Raw genomic sequence first — 24,369 nt, forward strand, 5'->3', positions numbered from 1 at the left:
GTGTTTTCATATTACAGTGTTAACATAATTGCAATCATTTCCACAACTATTTCTAGCTAAAGTTAAAACAGTTTGACTAGTAAAATCTTGAAGAAGGGTAAAAGGGTTGGGCAAAGTGGGAGTGCTAGTGGTTTGCCTATAGAAGTAAAAAGACATAGACATTGCATTATTTCAGCCAGGGGGTAGAGAGACATAGTGAAGGGAGACAGGAGCTTAGTTCTTCAGACTAGTGTGGCCTGGACAAATGGCTTCACCTCTCAGAACTGATGTGGGGTATTAAAAGAAATAGTCTCTAAGTTCCCCTGTGGCTTTAAATTTCTAGGAGTCCATGAAAGTCGTAATCTTCCAGTGTTCACCAGCTGAGGGGAATGAGCCTTATTCTATGTATAATCCCACTAAGCAGCTTTAGGATCAAAAGATGGAAGTTAGAGAAGCTAGTTTCCTCAAAAGGTTCGCCATCACTGGTCTAGATGAACAAGGGTATCCCTCCCAGTTGATGCCTAAGACTATAAAATAGGTCAAAATGTAAAATTTAGAAACCTAAAGCAAATGGGCACCTGAGAAGTGAGCCTGAGGGGTCCCACTCTGAGCCTGAGGGGTCCCACTCTGTTCTAGGAGCAGTGTCAGCTCCTGTCACATTAAACAGGCTGGATTTACCAGCTCTGTAATCTGCCCAAGGACCTCAGCACTGGCCCCTTCCCATGCCCCTTCCACCCAATGGGAATCGGCATTCCTGAGCTCTAAGGCCTACTTAAGGATTTGCAGAACAAGGACTTAGTTTTTCTGATCCTTCATTCTCTAATGTAGTGCTGTTGGGAGATGGACAGGCGAATGGAACATCAGAGTTCCCTGAAAAGAAATGGGCGGTGTGTGTGTGTGTGTGTGTGTGTTATAAAGCTCAAAGTGACTGGTGTGGCCACACAGAGCTCATGGTGAACAGTAACTGCTGATTACCATAAGCCGGTGGCAATAGTCTAGGGAAATTGGAGAGGACTTAAAAAAATTGTTATCATATTAATTTAAAGATTATATAACTTTGGCTTAAAGGGATATTTATGTAATAATTATATTTCCTTTAAAAAGAAAACTATAATGAATAAAATCTCTACTCATTTTATCTTTATGTTTTCAATGAAGATCCTCAATGCCAAAGGTGGTAATTGTGGAAAATTTGTAAATTTTATGTCAACGTGTCATTCAGATAACGGAGAACTTTCTTCGAGGTTATTTAATGGAATTGGGGCCTTTTTATTTAAAATGTGGTCCTCCTGCCTGGCTCAGTGGATCAGCGTTATCCCATGCACTGAGAGGTCACTGGTTTGATTCCCTGTCAGGGCACATGCCCAAGTTTCCTGCTTGATCCCCAGTAGAGGGTGTGCAGAAGGCAGCCAGTTGATGATTCTCTCTAATCAATGTTTCTATCTCTTCCTCTCTCTATAAAATCTATTTTAAAAATATTTAAAAAACAAACAAACTCCTGTGACATTTTGGAGCTGAATATTGTATGTGAACTAAGAATGAGTTAAAATCAAAATGTGTTTTTCCATATATGTTCATTTTAGTAATCACTAAACATGCTTAAGTCAGAAATTTTCAACCTTTTTCATCTTGGGGCACATATAAACTATAAAAATTCTGTGGTATACATAAAAACATTTTTTGCTGATGTGACAAAAAATAGTTATGATTTTGATTCAGTTACACCAGACAGCTATTGTTGTGTTGGCTGTTGTCATTTTTTTATTTGACAACCTAAGGGAAAAGAGGTGAGTGCCCCTGAGTAAATAGGTATTGCATGTTTTAAAAATCCTTAAAGCACATTGCTGCTTTAAGTGATTGACTTATATTTCAGGATGTTTAAGGTAATTTAAAAAAGCATTTTACTACTTGTGTACAGACGTGATTAGGCCTTTGTTGGTCTGTGAGTTATTACATAATTGAGTGTATCACACTTAATGTTCAGTGGAGCAGGAAAGGTTTAACAGGAATAGAATGTTGTACCAGTGCTGGGTGTTCATGACATCAGCAATTGCAGCAGGAGAGACTGCTGATCAGTGAAGGAGAAACAGAATTTTACATAATTTGAATGAACGTCTGATTTGTTTCAAATTAACAATGTTCATAACTCAGCAACTGTGTTTTTTTGCATGCTTTTAAAGCAAAAATTTACTTTTCATTATGTGATGAATATGCAATGCCAGAATTAATTTGAAATTTACGTAAGAAATGTGTAAAAGTTAATTATAACAAATTAAAAATGAACATTTATTTCAATAAACACTACTCTGCCCTTGCTTTATGCAAAATAAGTAGTTGGAGCTTCTAGGGGCCTGGCAACACAACTGCTTTTCAACAGCAATATGACATTAAAGATTAGAAACAGGCAGAGAAACTGAAGTTATTTCTTATGGAAAAAAACTCTATGTAAACACAGTGCTATGAAATGCCAGGCAGGCCCAAAGTCTGTGATTAGTAATCAGACCTTATTTATCAACAGCTATTGGAAGGTTCAGTGGCCATTTTAAAATGTGCAAAATTACTACAATATTACAGTATAAACCTGTGCTTCAATCCAGGTGTTTTGGAAACATGTCTATGGGATATAACAGAAGTTCCTTGAGTCAGAGAGAGTGAGACAACAGGAAGTGGTTGTGAATGTGGCAGTTGGAGGGTGTACACTCCGTTCCTGGACTAATGGGACCAGTTGCTACTTAGCTCCATTCAATTGTTGCTCTGTGGGAATTCAAGCATGGTGTTGCCAGATCTTCCCATTTTTCAAGATCCAGGCTCTACCTGAAAATTTCTGATTGTTGGACACGATGCAGACCAAGCAAAAGCACACCTACTATGCTGATTTGGCTCACAGGCCTGACGTTTCCACTCCCTGCTTTCTATGTTTGTCTCAACAACCAGACTCGAGTCCTAAATGGCCACTTACGGTTCAGCACAAAACAAAATGAAACAAATATGTATATGTATATGTATATGTATATGTATATGTATATGTATATGTATATGTATATGTATATGTATATGTATATGTATATACACACACACACATACACACACACACTAGAGGCCCAATGCATGAAGATTTGTGCAGGAGTTAGGCCTTCCTTCCCCCAGCTGCCGGCAACGGTTTCCCTCCAGCACCCAGGACCCGGGCTGGCTTCCCTCTGGCCCCAGCTTCATCAGGAAGGGCATCGGGAAGGATGTCCGGTCTAATTAGCATATTGCCCTTTTGTTATTATAGAGAGGTTTTTATTGATTTTAGAGAGGAAAGGAGAGGGAGAGAGAAACATTGATGAAAGAGAAACATCGATAGGCTGTCTCCTGCATGTCTCCCACTAGGGATCGCTGCAAACCGGGCATCGAGCTGGTGACCTCTCCGTGCATGGGACGAAGCTCAACCAACTGAGTCACAATGGCCAGGGCACAAAGCAACCTTTTTGATTAGAGAATGTGGGCACAGGCTCTCTGGTAAAAAAGCTATGTGTTACTTTATTGAGAGACCTTCATTGAATACCTTCCATGTGCAGAAATAGTATAGTCAACAAGCCACACTGTCTCTGTCCTCAAGGGCAGCCCCAGGAGCTGCCTTTAAGATAAATGAGATACTTTGTTTTCTGGTGAAATTTGCTTGCCTTATGTGATATAATAACAATAATTCTAAATTCCTTCTTGGATGAATCCTTCGGCAAGATTATTTCTGAGAGTTCTTTAAAAACACTTGTTAAGTTAGTAGCATTTGCTCATGGTGGTATAAACTTCACTACATTTTATAGCTGACTCATTTAGGGACAAAGACAGTGTTTGCAAATGTATGTGCTACAAGGTTGTATCTCAGATGCCTCAAATTTCCAGGAATAACATATTCCAATTAAAGTAATCTGCCCTATTGTGTCAAGTGCATTCGGTTCATGCTCTGATAGTGGTTGGTAGTTACTGCAGACTAGGAGACCAAGAAAACAGACTTAGTTTCTCTCCTTCAGAAGAAAGCAGATGTAACGATGGCCAATGGTACAGTCTGTACCAGCCTGGGACTGAGGGAATTCCTGGGAAGTGCGACTTACAATGCTAACATGAGGAAAGTCCCAGGCAAACTAGATCCCATTTCCTCTTTTACTTGGACACAGCCAAGTCACATCTCCCAGTCCCTGAAGTTAGGTGTGACCATGGGCCTCATTTTTAATCAATGGATTAAGAGCTGAAGTGATCAAACACTTCCAGACTTGGCCCTAAGAAAACTGTTTCTGGATCTGCTGTGCTCCTTCCACTAACACTGACCCAGTGGACAAGACTGGTGTCCTTGGAGGTGACAGAGCCTCTGTCATCCTGGGTCCCTGAATGACTCTGGTGTGTCCTCCCCTACTATCCTGGATCCAGCCAGCAGTCATGAGCAACAGTGTGTCAGTCATTAGGCATTTTAGAATCTGCTTGCTTCAGTGGCTAACCTGAACTCATGAAAATTAATACTCTGAAGGGGAGCGCTGCTGTCAAAAACTAAAATGTGTGGCCTTGACTATGGGGTAGTGAGTGGTGATGAAACTATTGGAGGCTCAAGAGGTTGGGATCCATATTGTGAATTGGCAAAACTTTCCTGTGATAACTTAAAACGGTGCCTATGTGCTAGTGAGCATGTAGCTCTGAGGATCCAGAAAGTTAGTGACCCATGGCTCTTTACTGCGTTTGGCAAAGGCTTTCAAGAAAAGAGTGAGATCAGGAGAAAGGAAAGGGAATAAAATGCAGAAATTTGGGCTGTCTAGTATTGGAAACACCTATTGTTTCTAGAGTTTAAAATAAGACTGAAAAGGCAGTAAAGGCCCTTTAAGACTTTTTGGTTAGACAAGGTACTTCACTCCTTCAGCAAAGATGGGATAAAGGGTATGGACTCCCCGTATGTGCCTTTGGTTTCAGATGACTTCTAGGTGCTCACTGTTCAGCTGATGGAGTAGGCAATCAGAGTTCTAAAACAACACATTCATGTCCAGAAAAATACTTTAGGTCTTGCTCCTGACACATTGAATTGATGGGATAAAAATAGGGAAGAAGCCTGCTAGTGTGTGAGGGACTTTCATTGCCAAGGAGAACACAAGCCAGGTTTCATCATGTCGAGACCCTCAAAGGACCCCCAGACTCCCAAACTTGCAGGAATTGGAATTAGGTGAAGCGAGTGTCTCAAGCTGCGTAGCTCACAAGGAGAACATTCTCCTCAAAACCCACTTCATGTGTGACCATGGAGGAGACTGGACAAGAAAGCCTCCCAGAGCTAGGAGCCTGGAGTCTTAGAGGACAATGAGCGAGGGATTTCTTCCCAGAGAGCAGAGTCAGAGTCCAGTCAAGGAACTCCCACTGCCAGGGCAAAGGGGCCTCCTCCATGTCTCACCAACAGGATTTCATAACTACGGAGGGCTGGGGCCTCCGGTGTCCCACATGCCTCCTATGGGCATTTTATCACAGATCATGCCAGGGCTCCACCATTGTGACTGTGGAGATAAATTTGTCTTAGCTCCAGACCTTCAGGAGCCACATTCAAACCGGTGCCTCACCTGGAGATCTTGGAATTTGAGTGGGATATAGTAGCTGGATGGGACTTTTGGCTGCTGCCTCTGAGGAAAGTGAGGGTGTTCTATGAGGGCAAGAAGGTAAAAAAAAAAAAAAATGTATATTTGGGTCTAAAGGGAGGGCCATTCCTAAGACTGGTAGTCATTCATTTAAAAATGTCCTCTTTCTGGGTGAACAGACTGCAGTTCCCAGACTCCCTTGCAGCTGCATGAACCCACATGATTGAATCCTAGCCAAAGGAGCATGGGTACAAATGCTGTTTTGTTATTTCCTGACTCATAAAAACTTCCCATGGGCAATCCTTTCTGCTCTTTCACCTTCAGCCAACTGGTTGGAGACAACTCAACTACCACTTTGTAAATTTCATGTTGGAGATGGCACAGTCTTACCAGCCTGAGTCCCTGAATGAGGAAGTGGAGCAGAACCTTTTCTTACCTCCCTACTCCCCAACCCGGAGCTACTTAAAACTGTTATAAGAGAGCAAAGAGAAATTTCAGTTACATTTCAGATATATGAATTTTAGTCTGTTAACTGGTACACAAATGCTGGGGTCCAACCCCAGCAGGTCCAGGGGTTCCCAAAGGTGTGGATGGAGTCAGCGAAGAAGGAATGACATGGAGACAGTGTCCAGTTGATCAGCAGCCTAGCCAGGATCTCTAGTCAGGATCTCCAGCCAAGTTCTGTTCAGGATCTCCAGCGAAGTTCTGGTTAGGATCTACAGCCAGGTTCTGTGTCCATGTTCTCTTGCTAGGTTCTCCAGCCAGGTTCTCCAGCTTCTCCAGCCAGGTTCTGTCACCAGATTCTGTAGCCAGGTTCTGTCTCTAGGTTCTTCAGCCAGGTTCTCTCGCTAGGTTCTGTCTCTAGGTTCTGAGGCCAGTTTCTGTCCAGGATCTTTTGCCATGTTCTCTCACTAGGTTCTGTCTCTAGGTTCTGTGTAGGTTCTGTGTCTAGGTTCTGTGTCTAGGTTCTGTGTCCTGTTGTCTTGTTACATCTGTATTTATACCAGTTGATTCCAATCCTATCAATCTCTATTCCAAAGGTTAGGGCGTTTCTTATCTCCATTCCAGGGAGTAAAGATTATGTAGCTTAAGCATGATTGTTCATAGTTAAAGTGATTAATTACCCACCTGGCACTTAGTTAAGGGGTTTTATTCCCTCCCTAACTTCAGGGGAAAATCCCTACCTGGGGAAACAACCTTTCTCAGAGGGGTGACCTTGGTTAAAACACATAGTGCCAAGAAGGTGAGCAAACATAAGAACAGTATGCCATATATGCCAGGTCCCTTGAAACAGCAAGGAATGACCGGCTCCCGGCACACAAACACGGACTACTGGAAGCAATACTACAATGTAAAGGAATTGAGAACCAAGGAGCAGTAGTGGAATTAGATGAGTTAAATACGTCATGGAGGAGTTCTGGGAAGAGGTAAACCTTGAGGTTGACTTTGAAGAAGCTGTAGAACACCTGAGAAAAATAACTTTTTACATAGTTATCAAAAGTAATTGCCTTCCCATGTGATAAGAATGAAATATCTTCCTATGAATTTGAAAAAAATACCTCTATGCAGTGAGAATTGGCCTGCCGAACTTGTAAAGTGTAACTTATTTTGAGAAACACCAATGGCAAGGAGCCAGCTAAGATCAAAGGTCACAATTTCATAATCCTCAGGACATACCAAGCCTACTTGCCAGAGCTGCCTCTCAGACATGTTTTTACAGTGTTGTTGTTTTTTGAGGGGTTGGGGTGGGCGGTTAGAGATATCCCTTCTGAAACTTGGATATTGTTCCGAGTTCCGACAACCTTGAGTTTATCTATAATCCTTCATGACAATAATCAGCTGATGCTGAGTCTTAGCTGTTGTCCACTGTGGCCTCCAGTCTGCCAGAGCCCACCATTCCTGGGATGGCCCCACACTGTTAATGGCTGGCATGTGTCTCTCATCCGGTTACCTACCTGGCTTAGATAGGCATTTGAGGTTGTATCCCAAAGCCAGACTATATACCTGATTCATAAAGTTTTGTGACAATTCATTTTAAAAATGTTTTTAAAGTTCACATAATTTGGACCCTTAAAGACGAAAACAACTAGAACTTGTTTTATTATCTTTTTGGTTTTGTTTTACTTCATAGATCCAAGATGTTGGAAATGACAGACGGAGTTATGCTTTTCCCTCACAGGTATGGAATGGTGGAGTCGGGTCACCATGGAGATTTACGCTCTCCTGGGGAAAGGAAAATGGAACCCATGTGTTGTTATTATTATTCCATGTTATTGGGCAGTTAATATGTGCTAATCAATTGAAATGACAGTATCGAATTTTTCCTCACATCAGCCCTGTAAAGAATGTATTATCCCGAATTACAGAAGTAAGTCAGTGTAATGAGCTAAGTGTGATGTAAACCAGTGTGTCTGACACCTGGCTTTGTGCTTTTAGCCACCATTTCAACCACTTCCAAAGCCAGGCAGCCCCATCCTGGGGAGCATGCCTGGGGCCCATGGCCGCCCCAGTGCTGGCCTTCTGTCCATTCCTCAGTGTGTGTCCCAAAGAGGGCTGCATGGGGCAGTGCAAGTTGGGCTGGCACATGAACCCCATCTCCGCTATTGAACAGCGACAGGCGACACTCTGCCCTGAACTCTTCCCAGTCTGCCAAGCTGCTTGGCTGGCAGAACCAGGCACTTCTGTGTCCTTGTAAGGGGATTTTGCACCACAAAGGGAAGAGTAGGTGCCAACTGAGTCAGAGACTCTACAGGTGAAAATACATGGCACAAAGGCACATGGCCCCCTTCTCCCTGTCGGGCATGGCATCAGAGCCACTGTGTAGATGAGACAGCTGCCTTTCCCAGCCTAATACCATAGCCACGTGACCCAGAAAAGCCAGCACTGGAGGATGAAATATTTCTATGGAGGATGTTACTATCCATTCATTCACAGAATCCACCACACTAATTAAGCACCCACCATATGCCAAGCTTAGGGACTGCTCCCCCCCCTCTACCCCCGCCCCTCCCCCCCATGCTGTGGGTACAGCAATGAAAACACTTCTACTTTTGAGGTGCCCCAGTCCAGAGGCATGGATATATTAAGAATTATTATAATGCAAAATATATTTCCCTCAATATCATGGAACAAAGTGGAGGGAAGAATTAATTCTGCCTGGGAGGTGGGTAACAAGACACAGCTTCAGAAAGGAGGCTTTGCTCTTGTTCCAATTTTGTTTTGAGAAGAGGTGTTGGAATATCATCTGCTGTTGGCTGCTGAGTGTTCATTCTCCTCCTTTCTTTGGGAACCCCCTGTGTGACTACAGAAATGATCTGCTTGACATCCACCCTTTCCTGGCCATGGTGACCCAACCTGGTGCAGTCAGAGTCAACTTTAGCTCACAAAAGACTCAGAATCTTGTCCCTGTCTCTCTCTCTGCTGGATTCAGTTTGAAAATGAACTGCTAATAGTGCTGCAGCCATGAGCAAAGAGCTGGGGCTCCTGCAGGAGCCATGATGTAGATTCAGAAGATGGAGGAAGCTTAATGAAAACTGGGCAGAGAGGTTAATCTTTGCAACGCATTTGAGCCCTACAATCATCCGGTCTGAAGCTACACTGACCCCTGGGCATTGTTCTTTTCTCTGAAGCTGGTTTCAGTTAGGTTTTCTGTGGCTTGCAAACTAGAGGAGCCCTAACTAATACAGGTCCTTTCTCTGTTTCCCTGCCAACAGATTGGGATTATGTTCAATTTCTCTCCCCCCCTCTCCTCCCCCTGCCCCAGGAATAATTATTGTTGCAGACTTTCAATTCTCAAAGTTCTATAGGAGAGATAAGTCAGTTGTGAGATAAAGAACTAGAGGCCCCTTCCCATTGTTTCAAATTGAGCCCATTAGCGTGTGAAAAGGCTTACTAATACCATAGGTGAGGACGTGTTCTTTAGCGTACTTAACTGGTCCTTGTGCTTGAGACCATTCTGTGAAATGACCAGCAGTAATTTACATGGAGGTAGCTGTCAACTCTCTCCGGGGAGGTCATAGAAGTCTCCCCCAGAAAGTGATGCTTGAGCTGGGCCTTCTAGGATGAGATGGAGATTGCCACGAGGGAGAAGAGGGGAGAGGGGAGGAGTGTTGGAGGCATCTTGTGAACAGGCAGAGGAATGGAAACTATGCTGGCTTCCTCCAACTGTAGTGTTGGCTGATGGGGTCTGAGCAGGGAAGCAGAGCTCAGGCCTGTAGGCCTTGTAATCACACTGAGGAGCTGTAAGGATGAAACCTAATATAAGTCCATTTATAAAGATTGAAAGTGGAATGAGATTGTATGCAGAGAAGTCCGTTATTGAACTGCGGAAAGAGGTCAGGTGCAAGGGAAGAATCTAAGAAACTCGCCAGGAAGTAGTGTGTCGGGGGTGGGGCGTGGGGAAGGGTGTGGGGTCCTTCCAGCTCAGGTGATTGGTGGGTGATGGTGCCATCACCAGGACTGGAACAGAAAGGTAAACCAGCCTGGGAGCTTGAGCATTTGGAATGGGTAGAACGAGGAGCCATCGGATAGGTCAGTGATGGCAAACCTATGACACGCGTGTCAGAGGTGACACGCGAACTCATTTTTTTGGTTGATTTTTCTTTGTTAAAAGGCGTTTAAATATATAAATAAATATCAAAAATATAAGTCTTTGTTTTACTATGGTTGCAAATATCAAAAAATTTCTATATGTGACACAGCACCAGAGTTAAGTTAGGGTTTTTCAAAATGCTGACACGCCGAGCTCAAAAGGTTCGCCATCACTGGGATAGGTATGTAAGAAAAGGTTTCTTCTCGCCAGTTTGACAGCTCTGGGCCCGTGAGAGAGACCTGGGCGAGTCAGCAGAGAGTTGGTGCTAAATAATTCAGTGTTCTTCTCCTGGGCACATCCAGGCTACCTTTCTCATCCATGCTGGCCATAACATACAGCCACGGAAGGACTGTCCGTGGGACCTGCAGGCGGGGCCCTAAGGAACTTGACACAGTCTGGGCATCCCACGCTAAGTGGGAGGACTGAGGGTGTGGGAGCACAGAGCTAGGCTGCAGGAGCCAGGCCCTCTGAGTGGCTGTGTGAATCAGGCTCCTGCTCCCCAGACTGCCTCCCAACTCAGAATGAGCTATGAAAAGAATAAAAAGTTAACTTGACCTTCAAGGCCCCAGACATTTTGGGGAGGACGGATGTTAGCCTGCCCTGATTAACGCAGCTGGAGTGAGTGAGCTGAGAGTCATTTCTGTGGGTGGAGGTGAGCCGGGGGGCGATGTGCTGCTCAGGAAAAGTCTAGTCCAGGAAGAAAGGTGGAGGATGGAGCCTGAGAAAACCTGGCTGAAGGAGGAGCTGAAGAAGAACCACCTGCAGAGGAGGTGAGGGAGGCAAGTGAGCCCCGGGAGGCAGGGACATTTAGGAAGAGTGTGGGTGACATTGTAATGTGCTAGAGAGATGTCAGGGCAGAGTGACAACAGGAAAGTGTTCACAGAGGTTGTCAAGTAAAGAAGGTGATGCGCTCAGGTGGGCTGGAGCAGAAAGGTGCTGTGAGGGGCCTGAATGATGAAAGGGGTCAAGGGGAGCTAATGAGTGGAGTCAGCAGTCTAAGGAACTTGTCTAGAAGAGAGAGAGGAGAGGTAGAGAAACAACTAAACAGAAGGTCAAGGGGAAAATGTAAAACAGGATTATTTGCACATGCTTATCAATCATAGGTAATGACTTACACTCTCTGAGGAAGCAAGAAGAAATTGGACCCACAACAGAGGTGGCAGAATCGGGCCTCTCAGAGAAAGGACAAGAAAGTGAAGGTGGATGCAAATACGGATCAATTGCAGGTGATGGTGGTGGTGGGGTGGAGGGTCTGAATATCCCCCTCCTATTAATCTAACTTGTCCTCTGTAATTTAGAAAGTGGGGATCTGCCCAGAAAGCTCAGATGGCAAAGTTTGGAAGTTTGAGAAAAACACTGGAGATAGAATAACAAAGAGGACTGGTGGACGGAAATGATTAAAGGCAAGGACTTTTGATTCTCACAGCAAATCCAAGCCCTGCATGTCCTTGCAATCTCTGCACAAGCCCTGCCCCTCAGTCACCAGGCTCCAGGACTGGGGTCCGGGGCTGTGCAGAAGACAGGATGGACTCAGATGCAACTGGATATCATGGAGGCAGTAACAAGATAGTCCACATGGGAGAAAATGCAGGCCTGGATTTGAGCAGTGGTTTAAGGGAAAGGGGAGGTGGGACTGGGATTTAAAGACATAAATGCTGTAGAAGTGAGAGGACTACATGACCAACTAGATATGAGGGTTAGGACATTGGTCCTGGATGGGTGCCTGGGACAGACAGTGTGTCTTTAGGAGGGTCTACCCCAGCAGTACTGACACCTACAAAGGCACACAACAGAGTCCCACATTACACATTTTGTGGGGCTGGGGGTGTCCTACACAGCCTCTTGGGTCTTCCCCCTCCCTCCTTTTACAGAGGAGACACTGAGTCCCAGGGGTGTGAAGTCACTTAACCATGATCGCAGAGTGAGTGTCCAAGACAGCCCTGGAACCAAATGATTGGAAGGGAAAGAGAAGAGTTGGAGAGAGACAGGGAGAAGAAGAGAGAAGGGGCATGCATTCATTCATCCCTCCACTCACTTCTTCATTCGGCAAGTAGGTATTGCCTTTTAGGTTCTGGGACCTGCTTTTAGGGAACTTCTAGCCAGGGAGGGGCCATAGACGGCCTTTGGGGAAAGTGTGCAGGACACGTGGGACCCCCAGGAGGAAAGAGTCATTTCTGTGCGGTGCTGGAGTGGGTGGATGCGAGTGCCAGGAAAAGCGTCCAACTTGACCGAGGAAGCACCTTGACGGAGTGTTAAAAGATGAGGTGGACCAAGTGGAAAAGGACAGCTCATCAGAGGGAGTGAGAGCCAGGCCAGAAAGCAAGCTGTCTGAGGTAGCCCTCAGGTTGAAGAGTGAGGGAGTGTGTCCCCTTGGAAACCCTATTTGACTGGTGGGGGAACGTAGTGGAAAACTTCAGAGAGAGGTGCTGCTGTAGCGTGGGGGATGGCTTTGCCCCTGGCAGGCCTGGTCAGCCAGCGGGAGGGAAGAAAGTTGTCTCGGAAAACTGGAGGGGGCAGAGCACAAAGCCAGACCCTGGGCCCCAGGATCAGCTCCACTGCACCCAGACCGCCAGATACCACACTGGGCACTTGGATCCTGGAGGCGAGTCAGATTTATAAACAACACAAATAAAAGGTGGCCGCGCTAAAACCCATGAGCAAGAGTGTTGAGAGAGGGGGTAATTCCATCCAGCTGGGAAGGAGGAGCAGAGGGAGGATCCCGAGGAAGAAGCAGGATGTCGATAGAGTTGATGGGAGTCATAGAGAAAGAAAAGATTTACCGGGGAACCATGAATTATCCTGATGGCATTTCTGCCTGAGGGAGGAGCGTCCGTGGGTTTCACAGAAGCAGCGCTGGGACCTGTGTTTTCTCTGAGCCCGGCTCCTTGGGTCTGCCTACCTCATCCTCTCACCTGCCGGGTCAGCAGCTCTCTTACCGGGGCTGTCTTGGCTTCATTTCCACAGTTTGTGTGGCTCTCTGTAGATGTAAATGTCCATTGAATGATTAAAAATGGCGATGAGAAAATATTTGGAAGGGCCTCAATCCTCCCACCACTAGGGAAAATCTGGGATTTTAAAACAGAAAGTTTGGTTTGCCCACAGAGCTTCCTTCTCCAGGTTCTGCGTCTTTTCTTGTGTCTTCTGATGTTTTTGTGAGTCCTTCTGAAGTTTGGTGAACCATTCTCAGAACAAGGTGTGTGTATGTCTTTGTCAAGTAGTAGATGCTTTTATTTTAGAACAAAGTTTTAAATATTATAATAAAATATGCAGGATCATAAAGAAAACCTTTATATTAAAATACAGTTTCAGAATATTAAAAAAATAAATTAGTGGTATGGTAATAGAGAATGCTTATTTTTAACATATTAACTAACAAGATCTAGTAGTAGGCCTCATTAATTGCTGTAATTTCGAAGTAATAATGAGCTTAATGGCATTTTGAAATAACTGCAACATCTGTAATAGATATGAAATATCTATGATTTCTACTGGTAATTAGGTCACAGGAACTGCTAACACTACTATGTTTGTTGTCTGCATTTATTACCAAAGGAAATGCTAAATGACAATTAGAGGTTAGTGAAGCAAACATGCATTTCTCCTCCACCACCACCCCCAACTGCCATCCAAGCTTATGCAGCCAAGGAATTCTCTCCCTGGCCACCACTGCTCAGCGTCTTCATCTGCTGTTACTATAAAGGCTGTGGTCGCTGGCGTGGGGCACCCCTAGGAATGGGCATCTGCCATAAACTGCCTCAGGGAGCTCCAGCAGGGAAGTGCTGGTGTTTGGGAATAATTTTGATCCTGTGGATGTAGGAGGAAATGGTTTGTCACCAGGAGAACCCCAGACTCAAAATCTTTAACAGTTTGAATAGGCTGTTGGAAAAAAAGTGTGTAGGACATGAAGGAGTGGGCTCCTGGTTTTAAGTATGCCTCAACTTTGAATTTTCTCCTTTTCACCTTAGTGACCAAGAATTCAGGGAGCGGCATAAGTACCTTTAAGTTCATAGAAGTTAGCTGAAGGTGTTTGTTTGTTTATTAGTTTGTTTGTTTTTTAGGCTGTGTATCAAATTGGAAATGATGAAAAAGTCGATGAGAGTGGGTAGAAACAGCCTCGTTCTGCGTGCGGGTCAACATTTCTGCAGGGCAGTTTGGCTCTATGGACTCAAATCCCTAAGTGTGCGCATACCCTTTGGTCCGGCCATCCCATTGCTAAGTAATTTTTTTCTTAAGAAAATAACTATATGCTTCTTATAAAGATACATGTACAAAATGTTTATTGGTGTTTTAAACAATAGTAAAACAAAAATGAATCAAGCAAACAAAAACCAGAAAAAAGATCGCTTACAATAAATTGCAAGAGGGCAAAACCAAACATAGCCAGATCCAAAATAGTATCCCTGTTGGATGCAATTGGGAAAGCTAAGGCACGCACTGGTGGAAAACGCTAGAAGCACTTATGTGGATGCTAGCAGTGGTCCCCTTGGCAAGGCGGGGCTACCCACAGCCTTGTTTTCTCCTCCTGCTCTTCTAGGTTTTCTGAAGTTCCTGCAGGAGCTTAGATACATTATTTCCGAGGACATTTGTGTGGACAGAGGACCACTGCATGAGTTTCAAAAATCATTTCTCCACGAATTTACAGCTCAATTCAAATGTGTCTCTTAATCTCTTAACAGTGTGAATTCAATGAGACAATTTAAGAAAACAAGACAAAACAAAAACACAAAGGAAACCCAAAGTTCCCGAAGAAGTGTCTGAAACGTTTGCAGTGTAACCATCCAAAGCCAGACTCTGGGGGGCATGGCATCAGGACCCTCCTGCAGGCTCCTCTCCCCACTCACAGCGTGGACCTGGTGGTGAGACGTGGTCATGCCAGCTTCTGCCACTTCCAAGCAAATGTGTCCAAGCAAACGAGTGGGCTGGCACCGGGCATGGGGGTGTGAGTGTCTCACAGGTCAGGGACCACTGGGCCCGGCGGACCTCGCTCGCCTCACTCCTGGACGCTCTCTTCCTCCTCTCACCTACAAGCAGCACACACTCTTCTTGCTAAAACACAGCCTTCTGGAACCGCTAACTTCAAATGTCTGAAAGCTCTGACGCTTTGGCTTTACAAACCTTATCTCACAGAGATTGACTGCATATCTATTGAAACAAATATTTATAGAACGTTTGGGCCTTTGCTCCACAAATATTTACTGAGTGCTCACGTCACAGACAGCAAACATTCTGGCCTCCCTGCAGGACCCTGGGGCCCCTCCATCCACCATCCACCAGCAGATTCCAAACATTCTTCCCAGTTTGGTTAAGGGAGGCCCTGGGGGTGAGGATGTAGAGCCGGGGAGGGGGTTTCCGGTCCTGGGCTGGGTGAGGGCCTTGCTGGGGAGGCAGGAGAAGGGGAACTTTGATGATGGTGAAGTTGGGCCGGGATGTCCTGGGTGCAGCCGCCAGGAGCCCACGAAGAGGCAGAAGCGGACTGGTTATGTGCTGACGTGATCACAGGGCTTTATGCCATTCCTTCCTTCCTCCCCTCCACCCTCTACCTACATCTAAAGAGATCTTCTCGACATAGCTGTACAGAGCTATGAGCACCCAATGTATAGCTCCTGTCGCCTGCAGAAGGGAGACTGGAAGGAAAGTCATTTCAACCAGAAACAGTGCTAGGGGAGCATGAATTTAAAGGCAGTCTTGGAGCAAAGAAGGAAAGACCAGCATGGCTGGAGGGCAGAGGAAGAGGATCCCAAGGAAGGAAGAGTGGGCGGAAAAGATGTTTGATAGAGGCAGCAGGGCCCAGGAGGCATGCTGATGGCCCCAGAGGAGGCTCGGGAGTATCATGGTCACCCTCGGGCCGCAGCGTTGAGGCCTCAGGAATGTACTCTGATTCCCCTGCAGGAACCCTGTGCTGACTTCTGTGTCTGTGGGGAAGGCGGGTGAGGGTGGGGGGCTGGGCAGGAGCCATGGCTGTGTGGCACAGGGACCGCTTGGGAAACATGCCGTGGGGGTGGCCCTGGGAGGAGGGAGCACACCTGAGAAATATCTAGGAATAAAATGGACAGGGAGCAGGTGGTGGGTAAGGAAACCGAGGGAGTGAGGGCCAGCGGTTCCTGGTGCTTTGCCTGGCAGCCTGCACGGTGAGGCAGGAAGCGGAGTTGTTTAGAGTTGGTGTTGGGACGGCCTGACGGGGAGCCCCGTAGGCAGTTGTTTGCTGGGATTGGGAGCTCGGGAGAGAGGACCCTGGGCCAGAGCTGAGCGTTACAGACAGACCCGTCCTGGTAAAGGGGCCAGTGACCAGTGCACTACACGGGACCGTGGACTGGTTGTTTTATCTCTCAGGCCCTCAGTTTCCTCCTCTGTGTTGTGTGGATTGTGGTGGCGGCGGTGGTGGTGAGAATTAAATGAGATAAGCTAGGTGTTGTGCTTAGAACAGTGCCTGGTGCATTGAAGTGCCCCAAGAGTGTTAGCTACGTTATGATTGTTTGGGACCCCTTGGGTTCTGAGTGGTGGCTGAAGCCTTATGAACGGATGGGCCGGCCCAGGGAGAGTTGTGTGTGAGCAGGGAGAAGCCCAGGACAGCTGTGACCCTGAGCAAGCAAGGAGGCTTTCTCACTCAGCCTTTGAGACTCTAAAGCAGAATGGTGGCTAGAATAAATCCCAGGGCTGTGGCTTCAAATCTTTTAAAAATAAATTATCAACAGACCTTCTACATCAGTGATGGCGAACCTTTTAAGCTCGGCATGTCAGCATTTTGAAAAACCCTAACTTAACTCTGGTGCCGTGTCACATATAGAAATTTTTTGATATTTGCAACCATAGTAAAACAAAGACTTATATTTTTGATATTTATTTTGTATATTTAAATGCCATTTAACAAAGAAAAATCAACCAAAAAAATGAGTTCGCGTGTCACCTCTGACACGTGTGTCATAGGTTCGCCATCACTGTTCTACATGCTGCAAACAACTTAGTTTTATGAGCAAGTCAAATTAAACATTTACTCTTTATGTTTCTAAACGAACAGAGTGACACTGTCAATACCACACAGGACATTTCTAAGGTCCCTGGGAGCTGCCGTTGAGTTGACACTTGAGGTTAACCTGCTGTGTGACCTTGGGGAGCCGCCACTCTCTCTGAGCCCGAGTTAGTGCACAGTAAAATGAGTCGGTCAGATCAGAATCGTCGCTCAGGTTTCTCCCAGTCCTAAAAGTCCAGTTCTAAAGGCAGCTGCTAGGTGTTAGTTACTTGATGAACTTGGAAGTTCAACGACGAATCTTTTTTAAAAACGTGTCTACAGAGGGCAGAGGACAGGATTTGCCCACCTGATACCAAAGCAGGTGGCAGAGGACAGTGTGATGAAGCAGAAAGTGCTCAGGTCTGGGCATCCCACAGCCCCAGCACGGAGAGCCAGTCAGTCGGCCAGCAGCTGGCTGGGGCCCCCTGTGTGAGAGCCACTGTGCATGAGGTGGGCATCCGCCCACGACCCCGCAGACATGGTGTCTGCCTCTGTGCACTTGGAATCTGATGGGGAAGGGAGATGTTGAACAAGTCCCATTGATGAATAGAGTGATGCTAAGACCATGGGCAAGTTCCTGAATTTCTTCAAGCTTCTTTATAAAATGAGGACACAAATGTTTAATTTGAGGGGTGTTTGAGAGTAAATGCACTATATGGTTTATTTATTTACCTGTGATGGGCTTACGGAGATGCATGGAGCACAACAGAAGTTAATAAATGAGGACATGGGGATAAAGAGATAATATGATGAAGAAAAGGTAAATTAATCTCCAAGTTGCACATGGATTGCTCTGTATACCAGTTGCTAGCAGTGGGCTGCCAATTCAGTTCTGAGCGTCTAAGCTAGCAAAGACAGAGGAAATGTGATCAGTCTGATCATATCACTTCTGGTTGAAATTTTTCGGTGGCTTCCTATTAGACAAAAGCCAAGCGCCTTCATTTGCCCTACAGCCTTCTCTGCCCCCACCAGCCCTCACATTTTATGTCACAGAGAAGCCAAACTTCTCCCTTTGGGCCAACCACTTCCTGCTTTCTTGTTCTTTCTTTCCCAGCTCAGCTCACCTGTCTCTTCCTCTAGGAAGCTTCCCTAACCCTGAGGCTGGGCGAGAGAATGCTGCTCTCTGCTCCCCAAGAATCCTGTACTTCCTTCCTTGTGGGCTCCCGGCCTATAATTGCTGATCTGTCTTCCTCCCAGTCACCCAGCTCCTTTCCTGGGGCTCTGTTCTTCCCAGAGTGCCTTACACACCATGGGCTCTCAATAAATATTAGCAGAATTAATGGATCTGCTGGAAGTCACACAGCTTTCCTGTCCTGAGATCTGTCAGGCTCCCCAACAGATCTTCAGAAAGGGGGTGTCATGGAGCATAGGGGACACATAGTGTGGTCCTCAGCCTGGCTGTTCAGATTAAGTAAGTGGTGATCTGGGAAAAATGGAAAATGATTACAGCAGGACTCTGAAAAAACTAATCTCAGATGATAAGAATTCAGGTGGGAGTTTACTAAAAAAGGGAGGGGAGAAAAGGGGGAAAGAGTGAGTTAAGATAGCTCATTTAAGACCTGCAAAGGCATGTATCTGTTAGCACCCCCTTTTGAGGCATATCTGTAGAAGTTAGGAGACTCGGGAAATAAACAAAAGATCAACCCCAGAAAAGAGAGAGCAGAAGATGGTACAAAACCACAGACCCAGGGGATATGTTCTAGGTCAAAGGTCACAGAGTTGAATGGCCAGTGACTAATCTGAATTACCCACAATGTAGGTAGATAAAAGGTAATCAGAAGTTCACATGGTGAAATCTTTCAACTTTTCTGAGCTGTGAAGGTGCTATGGTTACCTCATGGTAAGTATTTCCAGAACCTTGAAAAATCATAATGAACATTCCACACTAACATTTTACAATTAGAGACTGATCCAAAGATGTTTAATCATTATACACACCCCCCCCCCACACACACACACACAGGAGTGGGCAAAAGAAGATTTACAGTTTTGAGTATACAAAACACAGAGTTTATTCTTGTATTATTATTTATTTATTAATTATTGTATTATTTATTTGTATTATTTGCCTTATTCTTACTATTATTGTTATTATTTTGTATCCTTACTAATGATTTATCTTTTAGGTAAAGTTGACTGGTAATTTAACCTACTATAGTAATATAGTATATTAATATTAATATAGTAGGTTAAAGATATATATATATAGATAGATAGATAGATAGATAGATATAAAATTGGATTCTAAGCTACTTAAAAACAGTAAGAACATGTTCTTTTTTTGAATTTTTCACAATATCTGTTTTAGAATCTTCACATCGTAATCTCTTGTTGAATTAAATTGTATTCAAAGGACTGGAGATGTATAGTTTTCAGATGTAGGGAAGACATACTAAGCTTAATGATATAGGCTTACATTTCAGATGGGTTAGAAAATTACTCCTTTGTAAAAATATTCACTATCCCATTTAAAAAATGATCCAGAGCCCATGTGAAAAAAAAATAAAAGACTTAAGGAGTTGTAGCTAACACTGCAATCCATGTGAGTCGTCACCGTGTAATGACTTCCAAGAAGATCCTCAGGACCGGTGGCTGCATTCATCAAGGTGTGTGATGGTTCTTTCCTCCATTGGTCAAACCACAGCTGGAGTAATCTCACATATGAGGTTGATGAGCCCAGAATGCATTCAGGAAATGGGGACTAGGAAGAAGACCCTCAAAGTTATGAGATGTGGGAAATAAGGGAAGTAGCATTCCCTTTATGCATCTTCTCACCCAAACCAGAACCTCTGACCTAATTCCAGACTCCTTAGCCTCCCTCAGTCTCTCTAGGGTCCCAGCTCTGTTCTTCAGTGTCCTCAGCTGGCCTCTGCAGCTCTCTGCACCAGCGCCCTTCCTCCTGGACTGCCCTGCTCACTTCAACCTCCTCATGGCTCTCAGGATGAGCTTTCTGTTGGTGTCACTCCCTGCTTGAAATCCTTAATGAATGCTCAATATTCAGCATCTGACTCAAGCCCACTGTTGTAGCCTTAGTTTGTTACCGACTATCCCCTTCACAAGCACCCTTGGGTCTGTCCAGGCCACAAACCTAACAGGTCCTTCAATATGCCATCCACTTTCTTACCTCTGCACTTCAGCACACATGGTTTCCTCTGCATGGTGAACCAGGACAGACTCAACTCCAGCTAAAAAATGAAAAGAGAAACTGTTATCATGAATGCTGAAGTAACCCTGAATATAAAACATTGCCCAGTAAGAAGACTCTCTGCCCTGCCTCAATTTCCCCCCTAAGTTGAATATTTACACTTACAGGGGAGAGGGGAGAGATGGCAGCCAGTAGTTTCAACTTTATATCCTTCCAGCATCCTGAATTCAGAGGCAAGAGTCAGTTTCCTTTCCTAACAGGGGATCCTTGGGGGAAATCTCTGTGGGGCTGAGCTTTGGGCCTTCCCCGAGCCAATAACCATGGCCCCTGCAGGAGAGAGGGACAGGGCAGCGTGCCTGGGACCCGCCAGGACCCTCTGCAGGGAAGGTGGTCCCCAAAGGAAAGAATGTTGGAGAGACAGAACTATGTCCTCTCTCATGTGAGCCTTCCCTAACCTCCCCTGAAGGGTCAAGTGCTTCTTCCTAGGGCCTTCCAGAAGCTCTCATTAATATTTCCCTGCATGCGTTACCTTGCTGTATTTTTTTGGATTACATGCCTTTTCATCTAATGGGTATAAGTTCCTGGAGAGCAGAGATTTTGTTTGCACTGGTCATCTTCTGTCTGCTCTCCATAGTCACTCCCCACGCTTCTTCACCCTGCTGGCCCCGACTGGATGACATTACTGGGGCCCTGGGTCGGGATTGGCCAGTGGAGCTCATGACAGGAGATCAGAGAGAGAGATATATCTTTATTCCTCTGGCTTCTTTCCTGCAGGGTTCCTGTGAGCTGGCGACAGGGTTTCTGGACAGAGGCAACAGTCCTGTCAGTGAGTCTGCTCCACATAGCTCTGGGTTCTGGAAACATCTCCTGTCCCTTGTGCCTTCCAACCTTGCTCTGCTATTCATAGCCCAGTCCTGTACTATCTGTTTAGGTTTCCCTATACCCTGCCCATGCCAGATAAATAGCTCCTTTATTAAGCTCTCAGATTACCCAATTAGAGCGTGCCACCTGGTTCCTGCCAGGCCCCTGCCTAACACAGTGTTCTATTCATCTTTGTTTCCCCAGGATCCAAAACAGCGCCTTTCACACTAACGGCACTTACTAAATTCAGGAATTAAGGAGTGATTGAATATAGGCTGGATATAGGAGTGCTGAGCTCTGTGCGGAAAACCAACCAGGGGAGTAGCTTTCAAATTGTTCTTGGCCAGGCCTCCTGGTAGGAAATTCTGGTCATATTGCAGTACTATGCACATGCATATTCATATCTAACTAATGAGAAGTTTTGTGAAGTAATACTTACCTTTACTATGTGCAATGCACTGTGATATTGTTTACTTAATTCTGCTCTGTTTCAACTTCAGATTTTCATTATGGTCTACTTAATTGATTTCATGGCCTGCAAAGTGGTTGAAATCCATGGCTTAAGAAGCACTGTCCCTGTGACCTTTAACATTCCCTCCATTCTGGAGAGTCTGTGGTTCCAATGGTAAAATTCCAAGGCATAACTAATGAGAATGTAATGATGTCACGGTGATGATGCATTTAACGGGAGTTTGCATCATTGCCTTGAAAAATCAAATGAAATTGCCTTTCAAGTTCCAGTTTTCAGAATTCTTATTCAGAGTTGGTGTTTTTTAGGTTTAGCCTAATTTAGAGGAGGGATGGATTAGAGCTCTCAAAGCACACCGATGGCCCTGGCCTGTGTGGCTCAGTTGGTTGGCATATCATCCTGGGTAAGGGCACATACCTATAGGTTTTGGGTTTAAGTTTCTGGTTGGAACTTGTATGAGAGGCAATCTCAATGTTTCTCTCTGACATCGATGTTTTTTCTCTCTCTGCCTTCTTCTAAAGTCAATGAATGTGTTCTTGGGTGAGGATTGAAATAACAAAACAAAACAAAACAAAACAAAACAAAACAAGACACTGATGGACATGACCAAGTATAAGTATCAGGCACGTAGTAGTCAGTGTCAAGGACCACAGGCCCAAGTGCTCCGGAGCAAGTCTGGAGAAAGCTAATCTCGGGCGCCTGCCTAAGGGTGCCTGGGCCTCTTTTCTCTGTCCCTGCTGCCACCAGCAATTCTTTCTCCTCCTCAGCAAAATGCCTTGTTACATGGAAAGTTTGACCAAGAGTACAATCTGGGCCTGCCTGTGTCACCAGAGGCTGCTAGTCACTGGGGCCATGAAATCCATTTGTAATTGATATTGTCTCACTGTTTCAAACTCGGCCCAACTTTGGGGTCCTCTCCACCTCAAAAATTGTGTGATTCTATTTTAAAAAGTGAGTTTTATGTTCTCTAAAATGAACTCCCCTTCCCCCACATTCTCTGTCTGTCATTCTCCTGGTATCTGAACTGTGAAGCCCAGTTAGAAGGGTAGAAGATGGTAATAGTTATTATTTAACTGAAATTCTGAATCAGATCCTCAAACCCCGTCTTCAACTAACTGGACATCAACTCCCTGCAAGGTTCCCGAGAGAGATGCATGTAACAAAGACAAGCCCAGATGAGTGGGTATGAGACCAGATAGGGCTCCAAAGTCATTCTTCCAAAAAATTCATATCAGCGCCCATGATTGTCAAGCACAGAGGAGAGAACAGTGAACAAAACAGAGGATCTACGCTGGTGAAGCTTATGTTTTGGTGGGGAATCAGGAAAGAAACAAATAAACAAATATCTGGACATCAGCACAGGAGATGTGGTAAGTGCTGTGCAGAAGGTAAGTCCATCACAGGCATGTGCCAGGCAGTGTGTATGTGTATGTATGTGTGTGTGCGTGTGTCCTTATGTAGGTGTGCATGTGTGTGCATGTGCTCATAAGAGCACTATTTTACTTTTTAAACATTTTATTTTTCAACTATAGTTGACATTATATTAGTTTCAGGTGTGCAGCATAGAGATTAGATATTTATCTACCTTATGAGGTGATCACCCCATAAGTCTAGTGCTCATGGGAGCATTATTTTAGTTAGGAGTGTCCGTGAGGGCTCGTTGAGGAATGGCACTTGAGGGGAGAGCTGAGGGGATTTGAGTCAAGGAAACATCTGGGGAGAAGCATCTGGTGAAAGGAAGAGCAAGCTCAAAGGCCCTGAGACCATTAAGGAGATTCTTTCCGCTGAGGGCAGAGGCAGGCCCAGGGCCTTGAACCACTGCGGCTGAGCAGCCTCCTCCCACTTCTGCCCCAGCCCCTGCCAAAGTGGGCCACCGTTTTGACACATGGACTCATCAATTTTTAAAATCATTTTTAATTTCGGTAAAATATACATCCCATAAATTTACCATCTTAACCATGTTTAAGTGTACAGTTCAGTGGCATTAAGCACCTTCACATTCCTGTGCAACCACCACCACCATCCATCCACAGAACTCATTTCACCTGGCAAGACGGAAATCTGTACCTGTTAAACAGCAATTCCCCGGCTCCCCTTCCCAGGCCCTGGCAACCACCACTCCACTTCATCTCTAGGAATTTGACCATCCTAGGTCTCTCACGTAAGTGGAATCATACAATATTTATCCTTTTGTGACCAGCTTATTTCACTCAGTATAATGTCCTCAAGGCTCACCCATGTGGCAGCAGGTGTCAGAATTCCCTTCCTGTGTAAGGTTGAGTAATAGTCCATTGCACATGCACACCACATTTTCTTTACCCATTCATTTGCCGAGGGACTCTGGGACGTTTCTCTCCCATGGCTATCATGAATAACGCTGCCTTGGACATGCGTATGCAAATATCTCTTTCAGTCCCTGCTTTCAATTTTGGGGGGTATATACTCAGAAGTGGATCCACAGTTTTAGGTCACTTTCCCACTGAGTTGATTCACTGCTGTCTGCATGCGGCCACCTGTGCGGGAGCGCTGCTGCCGTCTGCATGCCCCGCCCCCTGGACTGTGCGCTCCCGGTGGACGGAAGCCTGTGTTTGATGTTCCCACACCCGATGCTGTGGAAGCCACACAGTCTGTCCTCCAGAAGAGTTTATTTATTTATTTTTTAAAAATATGTTTTTACTGATTGATTGATTTTTTTTTTTTTTTGAGAGAGAGAGAGAGAGAGAGAGAGAGAGA

General features: G+C 45.2%; 1 long non-coding RNA gene across 3 annotated transcripts; it reads left to right on the top strand.

The window, feature by feature from the left end:
• The first annotated feature begins 6,909 nt into the window (after positions 1-6,909).
• LOC132228383 (uncharacterized) lies at positions 6,910-14,860 on the top strand. 3 transcript variants are annotated; one of them, XR_009451343.1, is made up of 3 exons: positions 6,910-7,743; positions 11,259-11,354; positions 11,454-14,860. It is a non-coding gene; the product is annotated as an uncharacterized LOC132228383 (long non-coding RNA). The 3 variants fall into 3 exon arrangements; XR_009451342.1 differs by lacking the exon at positions 6,910-7,743 and having other exon boundaries at positions 9,996-11,354; positions 11,454-14,334; positions 14,690-14,860; XR_009451341.1 differs by lacking the exon at positions 6,910-7,743 and having other exon boundaries at positions 9,996-11,354.
• The last annotated feature ends 9,509 nt before the right edge of the window (positions 14,861-24,369 follow it).

Source organism: Myotis daubentonii, chromosome 2 (assembly GCF_963259705.1).
Source record: "Myotis daubentonii chromosome 2, mMyoDau2.1, whole genome shotgun sequence".
Taxonomy (NCBI): domain Eukaryota; kingdom Metazoa; phylum Chordata; class Mammalia; order Chiroptera; family Vespertilionidae; genus Myotis; species Myotis daubentonii.